General features: G+C 47.3%; 1 protein-coding gene across 3 annotated transcripts in view; it reads left to right on the forward strand.

Annotated features, from left to right (window-relative positions):
• The first annotated feature begins 8,415 nt into the window (after positions 1 to 8,415).
• CCSER1 (coiled-coil serine rich protein 1) overlaps positions 8,416 to 12,644 on the forward strand; it is a 331,818-nt gene continuing 327,589 nt past the window's right edge. For all 3 annotated transcript variants that reach the window (XM_025197303.1, XM_025197302.1, XM_014517133.2), the window contains exon 1: positions 8,416 to 8,692. The gene's annotated coding sequence lies outside the window, so the exon portion shown is untranslated. The remainder of the gene's footprint in view (positions 8,693 to 12,644) is intronic.

Genomic DNA, 12,644 nt, shown 5'->3' on the forward strand with positions numbered 1-12,644 from the left:
GGAGTGATTTTTCTGTGAAACAAATGTTCCTCTACCTGTATTCTAGTGTCTCTGTTTCTTATCTTTTTCAGCGATCATTTATTCTGGTGTGTAGTTTTACTTACATAGTTACCGGGAGCATTTCATTTATTGGATGAGATATATCACATTCTGGGATAGATATATGTATGCTCTGTGGAATCCAATGGCTTTATTGTGGGGAGTGTTGATTGTTGTGACATTAGAGATGAGCTGGCTGGTCTTGCTTTTGGTATTGAGACAAGGCTGGGTCCCATTAAGTACCTATTGGTTAGTGGGGAGTTTGCTTCTGATGATGAGTTGGGCAAGGTTAGGGGGTTAGCTGAAATATAGGAGCAGTGGAGCTGGGACTATTTCTCTCAAAGTCTGGTTCCTCTCAAGTATAGGCTGCAAGTGTTTGATGATCCTTCTTATTTGTTTTAGTGAGGGATGGTAAGTATGCAGTCAGTGTGGGGTTTCTTGTATTATAGTAGGTTGCTGAGGGGTATTTGAGTGGTTCTTTCAAAGATATGGTTTACTTCTCTGCTGTAGTGCCCTTGCTAGGTATAAGCAGTTTTTAGTTTGGTGAGATGAGTGTCACAAGTATTTTCTCCTCAGGGCAAATGCTGTGGTATCTGAGGGCTTGACTGTGTAGAACATCGTTCTTTGGGTACATTTGGGATGGCTCCTAGTTTTATGGACTTAAGTGTGGTGGTCTCTGGTTTGCTCCTGGTCTTCAGACAGCCTCAACTCATCATCAGAAGCAAACTCCTCAGGGCTTTACTACACCTCTCTTGCCTGTTGGCTGATAATTTCTCTTATATCCTGTTTTTATTTTATCATTAGGAGGGTAGTAAAACACTGGAACAGGTTACCCAGAGAGGTTGTGGAATCTTCATCGTTGGAGGTTTATAAGACCCAGCTAGACTAAGCTTTGGCTGTGATGATCTAGTTGGGGATGGTCCCACTTTGAGCAGGGGGTTGGACTAGATGACCTCCTGAGATCCCTTCCACCCCTACTTTTCTATGATTCATTATACTGGTATACCTTATTCTTATTCCATGCATAAATGAGCTATGCTAAAATAAACAATTTTTATACATGTATAGCCACATACTCCTAGGGGGTAGTTGTACCACTGTTATTATATCAGTATAGTTAAAGCAGCAAAAATTGTGCATATAGACATTGCTTAAGGTATTATGAGGTAAAGAAAAGTATTTACAAAATTTGTTTTATAAGCTGTCCTTTTTATGTCATTTTTTTTTCATTCTCATTTGCCTTCATTAGTAGAGCAGCATGTTTCCCCACATTTCAGTCTCACCAAATCCAGTTCTCCTAATACTCACAGTAAATAATCCAGCCCTCCATTTCTGACTCATTAATGCTTTTTACTTTCTTACCCTCCCCCTGAACACACAGTTTTTAAACAACTGCTTTGGGACCAAAGTACAGTGTATGGAGATGATAATACCTGTATTAACTGTTTGCATCTCACTGGAAAAATAAGAAAGCTCAGAATAGGATGACCTGGACACAAGTCTAATCGGCGAAATGAGGAGTACTGCAAACCACATGGTGATTTTTTTTTTCATTTAAATCCACGGGGACATGCTCACCAGAGTTCAGATTTCTGTCAGACAACTCACTACAGAGCTAGTTAAATCCTCCCTCTTTGCTTAGCTTAATAATATAAAAGTTCACAGGGTTAGAAGCACTTGTCACTGTGAATGAACTGAAGTGTATTTTAAGTTCCTAATTATAATTGCTGTTTCTGAATTCAGTTTTAAAGGTGGTTATCTTGCTGAAAAGAAGTGTCATTTGTGCCACCACCATGGAGGGATACCAATGGCAGAGACTATAAATCAATTTACAGCCTGCTTCAAAGGAGCAAAAACATTAACATTTAATTGAACAACTGTTTAAATTACTATTCTTTTATGAGTAATTTAAAGAAAGCATTAGTCTCTTTTGTCCAACTCTTAATGTTAGTATCACAAATGATATCACTTTTTTTAACAAGATGACTTGTTCCAAATGTATGTATTTTTGAGCAGGTGAACTGTGTCAGACAGTGAATCCCCCAAACATATATAAGTGGTTACAATCCCATACCATTCAAAACAGAGACAGACTCGTTTATTATCTGGAAATCCTTCCTGGGAAAAGGGTTTTTCAAAAGGAGATTGGAAGTAACCTAATTGCTTAAATGCTTAAGTGTGTATATGAATTCCAAAGCAGGCATTTTAGATGGGATCATCTCAAGCAGCAGTGTTTGCTAGGGCTGTGTGTGTACATAGTGTCTTCTTATGCTCCCATACAAGGTCATAAAATGAGAGTTGGCTAGAATCCTCCTTCAGATCTATCTTACCATCAATAGCAGTGAGATGTAACCTGGCAAGTGCTCAGCCCACTGGTTCTTAGCACTGGCTAAATTTAAAACCCTTAAGAACTCTCCTGATTACCTTGATTTATGATAACTGATCATATCTACCTGTCTAGAAGCAGAATTGATTGTTTGACTATCTCCCTCTAGGCTTCACCTTTCACTGAACATCTTGTGCAGGACACCCTCACATGGAAGACTGAAGTCTGCAGTCTTTAAGTCCTGTTTATTACGTGAAGGACTAATTCCCTTAAAAATGGGCACAGTGGTCTATCATTTCATTTTAAAATGTATAAATCATGAGATGTGAGGCCATGAACAGTGTATGCCCCTGGTGGCTGGGGGGGCACGGCTGTACTGGCGCTGACGGGAGTGCAGCGGCAGGAGCCCGGTGGCGGTGAGTGGGGAGCTCCCACAGATGCTGCTGGCACTGTCGGCAGCGGGGCGTAGCGGGGTGGCGAGTGCCAACCATGGGTCGGTGACCACCCACAGGCTGCCAGCGGCGGCCAGGGGCGATCATGGACCACTCAGCGGGAGTGCACCGCCATGTGCAGGGGGTGCATGTGCACCTGCATGCACCCCCTATGCGTCGCCTCTGTGTGAGGCTGAAGCTTCATCTTCTGAAACAGTCTATAAAGTTCTCAATGGACCCAAAGCAGACAAACTGTAGGAGCAAGGTAGAGTCATCCAGACAAGCAACATTGAGGACTGGTGCAGAGAAGATGCACCAAGAAAAATCCCAACATTGACACCCATGTATCAAAGCTGATATCAAAATCAAAGGTATCGAAGCCAGCATCATTATCTCCATTGTTGATTTCTAACACTGGAAAGCAGCACTTGAAGCAGAAAGGCAGAAACTTTAAGTTGAGCAAAATGTCCTCCAATAAGGGAAGATAATGTTGAAGTTCCAGGTTTTGCATTGTGTCAGGGGTTGGGCAAAAGTGCAAGTCTGTGGCGTAAAGGACCCCTTCATTACTAACCTGTGTCTGGTGACATATCCTTTACAAGATATCCAGATGACTTCCCATATATTTTGACATCCTGCCCTGACATGAAGTTACAGAGCCAAGTCAGAATCTGCACTCAGACCTGTTGCTGTTGAAGTGTATAGTTTAGATGTTGTCTGGTTAAATAATACTGACAGAGATGACATCTTAAAATTTCACAAAATTCTTATACAATGCAGGGAATATTCCATTTCCTCACCATTTTTACATGTGGACAGCCCAAAGCAAGATGGACCTTGTGAAAGCAGTGCTGCTGAAGATTCTGAACTATATATGTTGTTCCTTAAGCTGGTGGGACTGGCATTTAATCTTCTCAGGGCTCACTTAGTAACAATACTGGAATGTTGCCCACCAATACAGTCAGATTCTATCTTTCCCTATTCAGTATACTGAAATTGCCCTTCATACTTACCCTCTGGCTAAAGAACCAACTCCCTCATGAGACTTCCACCACCTCTTGCTGAAAATTGCAGTCACCCTCCAAGCCTGTTACCAAATGCTTGGTACTAGGACTGTGCGAAATTTCACCCAGCGTTTTATTTTGAAGCTGTTTCGATGCGTTTTGACCTCGAAACAGTGAAATTGAAATGAAACAAAAGCCTTCAAAACAGCTTCGAAACAAAACAAGGAAACTCGAAACATTTCAAAAATTTTGAAAAGTTTCAAGTTTCAAAGCCAGGCTTACTGGTTTCAGCTCTGGTCCCAGCTGGCAGCACCCACCTCCTGTCATCTGGCAGGCAGATCAGGAGCTTGCCCGCACCCCCGGGAGGGCGATGGGGGCTGTGCCAGAATCTTCTTGGGGGTGCAGGCCCCTGATCTGCCTGCCCAATGACAGAACGGTGCTGAGCACAGCCCACACCCAATGCCAGGAAGATCAGTGCTGCCACTGGCCCCAGGTGGCAGCACCCAGCTCCTGTCACCTGGCAGGCAGATTGGGAGCATGCACCACCAGGAGGACTATGGCATAGCCCCCACAGCGCTCCTGGGGGTGCCGGTGGACCCCCGATTTGCCTGTTGGATAACAGGAGCCAGGTGCTGCTGCCTGGGGCCAGCAGCAGCTAGGTCCGTCCCCGGGAAGTGTGAATCAGGGCAACCGCCCTGGGCCCCACACTTTGGGAGGCTGTGTGGAGCCAGGTGGTGTGGCCATGGTGACTCTGCATCGCTGCTGCTGGTTTTGCATCTGGCTGCTCATTGCCCCCTCCCCCACTGCCCCGCTGACAGTGGCGGTGGCTTCTTTGCATCCAGGGTGCACAGGATCGGGGCAGGGGCAGGGGCAGGTCCCCTCATGAATTGATTTGCCCAAGGTCCTGCACCCTTGGCCAGGGTAGCGAGTGGCCAGATGCAAAGCCGGCAGCGGCGGTGGTGTTGAGTCACCACAGTCACTTTGCCCAGCTCCACAGGGTCCCTCAAAGCGTAGGGCCTGGGGTGTTGCCCCAGTTCACCCCTCCAGGGATGGCCCTGGCTGCCGCTGGCTCCAGGCAGCAGCACCCAGCTCCTGTCAGCTGACAGGCAGATTGGGAGCCTGCCAGCACCCCCTAGAGGGCTACAGGGGCTGTGCCAGAGTCTTCCTGGTGGTGTGTGACCCTGATCTGCCTGCTGAATGACAGGGGGTGGGGACTGGCTCCGGGAAGATTGGTGCTGCCACTGGCCCCAGGCGGCAGCAGCCAGCTTCTGTCATCTGGCAGGCAGATCGGGGCTTGCCTGCACCCCCGGGAGGACTCCGGCACAGCTCCCACAGCCCTCCTGGGGGTGCAGGCAAGCCCCGATCTGCCTGCCAGATGACAGAAGCCGGGTGCTGCCACTTGGGACCAGCACCAGGAAGATCGGTGCTGCCACCGGTCCCAGGCAGCAGCACCCGCTCCTCTCATCCAGCAGGCAGATTGGGGGCTTGCCTGCACCCCCGGGAGGACTCCGGCACAGCCCCCGCAGCCCTTCCGGGGGTGCGGGCAAGCCTCAGATCTGCCTGTCTGCTGCATTTTACATTTCCCCATAATAACCTATGGCCGAAACAGCAAAACAGTTTTGACGAAACGGAACTGTGCTTTCGAAATGAAACAAAACTCTAAATGAAAAACTGTTGCGTTGAATCATTGAAATGGAAGTTGAATCGGAACAGTGCTGTTTCGCGATGGTCTTTTTTGGTGGCTATTATTTCAGGATAGAGAATCCTTGAGTTGCAAGCCTTCATAGCTGGATAAACCCAGAGAGGCAAGGTGACATGGAGTTCACTTTGTGAATTCCTCTCCTGGTCTTAGACCTTAACCAATAAAAAATGATTCAATGGCAACTTGTCCTCTATCCCACTTACCAGAGTTCTCTGCAACCCTCTGAATTAGAAAGGAGCTGAAGAAGGGTCAGATTTTATTCAGGAGCATGCAAAGGTACAAGGGTGCATTCTTGGCCTTGTCAGATGCTGCTGATCAAATTAATTTTCTATCAGTCTGAAATTGCCTACTATGGTATCCATAGGGACATCAGCAGCTTGAGGAACAACGCTTTGGCAGGGTAGATAATCATTGTGCTCCCTAGTTGGTTTTCAGTCAGCATACCTACTTTAATCATGTTATGGCTGGGGGTTCTTGCATTCACTTAGAATATGATTAATAGTTTGTAAAGCTGCTATTATTTTGTTCAACCTCTAGCTGCTGCCAATATCGCCATACTGAAGCAGAGCCTGTGACTGGGAGCATCAGGAGCAAGAATGCTTTGAGTGTTCCTTCACTGCAGGTGCTCCTCTTTCAGGGCAGCAGACAAATGGCATGGCAGCAGTGATGTGTTGCAGAGTTACAGCTAACCATCGAGAGGCTTTAAGAACCCTTCACTTAAATGTAAGGAAGAATGAGAAAAAGGAAGTGGTGTGGGGGAAGAACTTATGGCCCTTAATTGGAACCTGTTTCAGCAGAGCATTTATGCCTGTGCTTTCAACTTCAAACATGTGCTTACATCCATTTCAGTTTAGCAGATTACTTAAGCATGTACCTAAGGTCAAGCTTGTGAATAATCCTCTTGTCTCCAATGGTACTAATCACGTGCTCAAAACTAAGCATGTTTAAGTACTTTGCTGAACTTGAAACTGATTCCGACTCCAAGTATTTGGATACTATATATCCTTGTTTGCAATCTGCAAAATGTTAAGTAATGTAAGTTAAAGTTGAACAGTTTTTTCCCAGGAAACATTATCCCAGGAGGAAGGATTACTAAAATATTTCTGCTTCTAGCCTTGTATTCCTAGTCCTGTCAATAAGCATCTTGCACAATGTACTCTAACCTTTCTTGTATCATTTGCTGCAGAATATGTTATCTGTTCCTGATTTATTATTCAATACCAGCAGGGAAGGGGAACAGAGCAACACAGCAGAATTACATATGGGTTATGTCAGGTTACATCAATTATACCTTTTAGACTAGAGTCCTGGGCAATAAGCATGACATCTATTTAGAAAGCATTTCGTAAGTAGTACCTAGTTTTTTTATTCTCCATAAATTTGCAACACCTACATTTCCAGATAATTGCGCACCACATCTTGCAGTCTTTTCCTAGACAAACTCCCACTGCCGTGAAGTGGATTCTGCCTATGTAAGTGCAACAGGAATTGACCCAACTGCTTTTCAAAAAATGTTTTATCAGTGTTGAATGTTTTACAACAATACATCATGAGGTAAAATCCTGGCTGCTTGGATGTCAAAAGTTATTCCATTGACTTTAGTGTGTGAGTAGGCCTGCATAGATCTGAAGGTAAATCACTTGTTTTCAGAGTCAAAGATTTTGCCTCTGTTTCAGTAACACACTTAAGTATGTGTATAATGTTAAGAATGCATTGCATTCAAAAGCTTGTCTAAGTCTATTCCAACCATGCAGTTTGTCCAGCAAAAGATATCACCCACAAAAATCCTTGCCTGTTGCACACTATTAGTTAAGCCAATGGGGCTACTTACGAGCCTAACATTATGCCTTTGCTTATTTATAGTAAAATCAGGACTATAGGGCACATGTCTCATGTGCATCATCAATACTCATGCGAGTCATGTGAGTTGTGCAACTTGTGCTACTGAAACGGAGGGGACTACTTGTACCAATAAACACAACTCACAAGAGTAAAGGCTGCTGGAATGGTACTGGGTGTATGTTGGTAAGGAACAAAGTTTGCAAACAGTAAGTCTCCCTTGCAGTTTGGAGTGCTAACTGCACAAAACAATGCCATTTCCTCATTTTCACTTCCTTTGTGTTTTTGGTGTTGCAGTTATATTCTGATCTCAGTCGCCTGGGTGTAAATCTGGACTAACTGGACTGACTCGCCTCCTCTCCTGTGGAGTCAGTCCTGCATTGACACTGGTATCACAAAGAGCAAAACCTTGCCTTGACATTGGAACCTGTTTTTAAGAAGGGGAACTGCTGTTTTCTGCTTTTATGTTTCCAGTGACAAGCAGTTGTGGTTGGATTGTGATAGGTGCACTCCAGAAACTGGAAAGCAAATAGCCAGGCACATCAATACCTAAAATAAAGAGAAGGTGGGGGAAGAGGAAGGAGTCCACAATCCTACAGTACAGGGGGTGGGGTGGAAGTGCTCAAGCAGATGGTGACTGCGAAGAAGCGAAAATGAGTCCCTGGATGAGATTCTTTCCCAGCTGTGTGCTTGCTCCTGTGCTAAAGCCTTAGCTGGGATGATGTAGCTGGGGCTGGTCCTGTTTGGAGCTGGGGGTTGTGCTAGATGACCGCTTGAGGTCATTTTCTAGGATGCCAGGGGAGCTTGGGAATCGGGACTGGTGGTAGAGGTGATAACCGTTATTAGACCAACTAGATTTCTGCAAAAAAACAACAAGGAGGCTTGAGAAAATGTTGCTCCCTCTGTGCTCACTCAGAGCCCAGGGAGGTGAGGCTTCCCAAGCCCTTGGCGCCAATACCACGTCTTGAGTCGTAGGCTGTGGCCGCCGGCTCTCCTCCCTGCGCCGCCCGCGCGCCCCTCCCTCCCTCGGCAGCTCGCGCGGAGGCGAGGCGCTGCCTTCCCGTGAGGTGGCAACACGGCCACTTGCAAGCGCCGCCCCCAGCCCTCCCCTCTCCGGCAAACAGCCGGCTGCATACACAGGGCAACATGACTGCCTGGGAAGAGGCGGCTCTGGCAGAGGAGCTGTGCTGGCTCCAGGAGGATTATTAGCCCCGGATCAAGGGGGCGTGCGTGGAAGGCAGCCGGCCCAGCCCGCAGAGGCGGCGGCGGCGGGCAAGGAAGAGCCCCCCCCATCCAAAACAGAAAGCGAGCGCTGAGTGCGCTGGAGGAGCCCGCAGAGCCGCAGTCCAGCCAGGTAGCCGATCCCCCTCCATGCCCCTCTCCCTCCCTGCGGGCACCCGGCAGGTGACAGGGGTGTCACGGGCGGGGGGCAGCCAGCCGGGCCTTGCTGCTGTTGGGCTCCTGACATGCTGGGGTGGGGCAGGGGGGACCTGCCTGGCGTCCCGCCCCTCTTGCTGGTTTGGGGAGGGGGAGCTGCACGGGATGGGGCACCCTGCACTCCCCCAGGGCGGGGGGGCATGCAGGGGGAGTGGTGCTAGCATGAGATTGCTCCTTTCTGCTTTGCGTCCTGCAGGTAGATCCGGGGCTGGGGAAGCAAGGCAGCTTTGGCAGCTGATTGGGAAAGGAGGAGGGAGGAGGTGGGCAACCCCTGTGTTGCTGCTCCAGCGGCAGCAGGAGAATCCGGGGTGCCTGTGCCAGGGTGGGGGGCTGTGTTGCTCCCTAGGCTCTGGCGGCAGGGGGCTGCTGGGTGGCATTGCCGAGAGGAGGCTGGCTGTGCTGGCAGCTCGCAGTCGCAGCACTTCAGGGGAGCGCTTGGATGCTGGCAGGCAGCGGAGGCAGCTTGCAAAGTGGAGGAGCCCTGGGCCCTCCATTAAAACCACGTGCCCTGGGCACGCACACTGCCTGGTGGCTTTCCTCTCCCTGCAGCAGCTGGGTGTGGGCAAGGGCACAGTGGTTGAGGACACGTGGCCTTTGTGGATGGTGGTGGAGGAAAAGCAAGCCACCGGTGACACTCCTGTGAATGATTTATTTTGTGCTGAGAGCCCATTCTGTCTCACGTGGGACCTGGAGCTTTGCCCTGAACTAGTCAAACAGCTACAAGACAAACCTGGAGTAGGCAGCACACCCTGGGAAATGCAGAGGGCAGGCTGCTTTTCCTCCTCTGATCAAAACCTCCTATTCATGCCTGTGAAATTTTTCCTGAATCACACTGGGGTGCGAGTGTAAGGAGAATTGGGACCTAAGTTTGTCATCTTTCACATGACCTTCTTGGAAGATGCCTTTAACTTGTGGGGATTGCAGGAAGAAATGATGTCTTTGGAGTAGAAATGAGTTGGATGTGGTTGTATTGAATGTGTTGTTTGTAGGGGGTTCAAGTTTGAGTTGTTAGCTCAAGGATGTTTGCTACCTGTTGTTCTTCTAAAACACATGATCTGCATTGAAGAGTACAAAAGACTGGGATGTTTCTTAGCATGGGAGGGGGTTGTGAAAATCTCACGTGTTTCTTTAGTATGTCCTATTTTCATTTTCTCAACTGAATGAGGTGTTCTCCGCATTCTGCCTTTCCTTGAAGGAAAGGAAAGTTGTTGAGAGTTGTTTCGCTGAGTTTCTTTCCCATGGAGAGGGGAAGCTTCTGAGCAGTATTATAGCACAGTATTTCCCAACCTTTTCCAGCCCAAGGCACACTTATATTAATAAAAATGTTCCGCGGCACACCTGTTAAGGCATTCCCCATCCTTATACCTACTGTACCTCGTTGCCATGGCAAAATTCAGCGGCACACCTGTTCATTTTTGACAGCACACTAGTTGGGAAACACTGTCATAGCAGTCTCTCCCTTCAGCTTCAGTGAGAACTGCAGCTCAGGAAGTATGTATAGTACTGCTTATTTTCATGACTTCTTTTTACGCTCTTTCACAGATGAATGTGACTAGAAGGGAAACTTGAAAAAAATCTTTTTAGATGGATTCAATGTGAGACATGTTTTTTTTTCTAGTATATATTGCACTTGAAGTGTTTAAAACCCTCAAGAGGCATAGGAGGGGAAAGACAAGGAAGGTTTACTAGTTACATCAAACAGTCTCACTTGCTTGTACTTAAAAGGGGGAAATAGGAGCATGTTGCAAAAAACAGTTAAGGCATATATAAAAATGAAATATTAATGAGCTGGAAAGGCTTAGATAGCAAAGACATTGCACCTAATCATTCTGGAAGATTTTGTCCTTTCTGTAGCTCCTTATGGTATATATTGCTCTCTCTGTAGCACACATGCAATTAAAATTAAAGAGCAACAGGATTTGTAACTACATATGTAGAAGTATGCAGAGATGATGATGATAATAATAATAATAATAATACATAAGCATCTTCCTCATGATTGTCTGTGGTGGGAGTTGCTTTTACTTTTGTTTTTGAAGGCTGGTGTAGAATATATTAGATAGAACAAATGTCTGATGACTGTTTTCTTAGAAATCTCAGTGCCAAGGGCTCGAGTCAGTCCTAGGCTACACCAGAGGATGAACATAAGCCTCAGGTGACAGAAGCTTTCCCAAAGGGACTGTTATGACTCTGCAAACCTTGTTGTGATGTGGCTCTGTAGATGGCCAGCACCATTCACAAAATAGGTGCTAGTTTCCTATGAAGAGGCGAAGTGAAACCATCCAGGGATGCATGTAGATGCACTAAGAGAGTGTATCTGCTATACAGCCTGTATGAGTAGGGTTCCTTAGGGATCCTCTGCTGCAAATGGGAGCTCCGTGTTTCAGTAGAATCCCTGGTGGTGAATGCCATCTGCGTACAACCACAGCTCTTAGGACATAGTGCTGGCAGTGGGCGCTCCCTGCTCTGCAACAGCCAGTCAAGTCCAAGAGGCGTGAACCCAGCATTAGCAATGGGAAAGAGAGTGCACAAGTGTCTGTGTATGGCTACATGCTTTTTTATGGTAGTTTAATATAAAATTGTTTCTGTGGCTTGCCAGGATCTTCCTGGTTTTTGTAGGAAGCAAGTGATAAAAGCAGAAGTCTTATGATAACAGCTAGCCCATCTGGGGAAAGCTGGAGCATTTTATAAAACTTGTATTTTTATAATTGTGGCCAAATCCTGCCTCCTGTGGAAGTCAGTGAGAATTTAAGAAATTTTCATTGGCTTTTGTGGAAGCAGGCACAGTAGTGATTCCATTTACTTCAATGATAAATTTGCCAATTGGTTAAAAGGATGGAGTCCTTGGGCACATCTCCATGAGCATGTAGTTCCCCTGGGAACAAATAGTAGCAGCACATATTTGTCTCGTTGCTAGTTGTCTATGGGCATGCCCCTGCATACACGCTGTGGCCCATGGCAAATTGCCCCGGGTGGGATAGGGGAGGCTGGGGCCAGCACTTGGGTTGGTCCCAGCAGCCTTACCTGGGGTGTTAGGAGCCTCCTGGAATAGCAGCTGTGGTGATTCGGGTGCAGTAGGGGCTCTGCACAGGTCGTATGTAAGGTACAGGTTGAAAGTGGGCTGGAAGAATGGGACAAAAGTCTATGCAGATACATGCACCCCTCATAGGTAAGAGGAGAAGAAAGATATAATTTAGGTTTACCTTATCCAGGAAGTACACAGCCCCACTAGGGGTAATACCTTGCTGGACCTGGTCCTGGCCATGGGGGATGACCTGGTGAGGGGACTGCAGGTCCTTGACCACCTGGGCAATAGCGATCATCACCTGCTGGATTTCATTATCCAACGCAGGGCATCTAGGGCTCACACCAAGGCTAAAGCTCTTGACTTCAGAACGGCCAACTTCAATGAGTTTAGGAGACTAATGGGGGAGGCACTAAGGGCCCAGAAGGTAGAGGAGATGGGAGTCCACGAGGATGGTCGTACCTTAAGGGGGGGCGATCCTCCAGGCCCAAAGGATAACAGTTCCTGAGAGAAGCAAGGTGGGTAAGAGTGCTCAGAAACCCCCTTGGCTCAGCAAGGGCATTCAGCAGTGCCTGATGACCAAAAGGGAGGTGTACAACCAATGGAAGGGAGGAACTATCACCAAGGAGGAGTACTCCTCCTCGGCCCAGGAGTGTAGGAGGGCTATTAGGAAGGCCAAGGCAGAGATGGAGCTCAGACTAGCGTCCAGGATTAAGGACAACAAAAAGTCCTTTTTCAAGTACATTGGGAGCAAGAAGAGGGCCCCAGGCAATGTAGGGCCCCTGCAAGACACAAACGGTAATCTGGTGGCCATGCCAGACAAGAAAGCTGATATTTTTTACAG

Source organism: Alligator sinensis, unplaced genomic scaffold (assembly GCF_000455745.1).
Source record: "Alligator sinensis unplaced genomic scaffold, ASM45574v1 scaffold125_1, whole genome shotgun sequence".
Classification (NCBI taxonomy): Eukaryota; Metazoa; Chordata; order Crocodylia; family Alligatoridae; genus Alligator; species Alligator sinensis.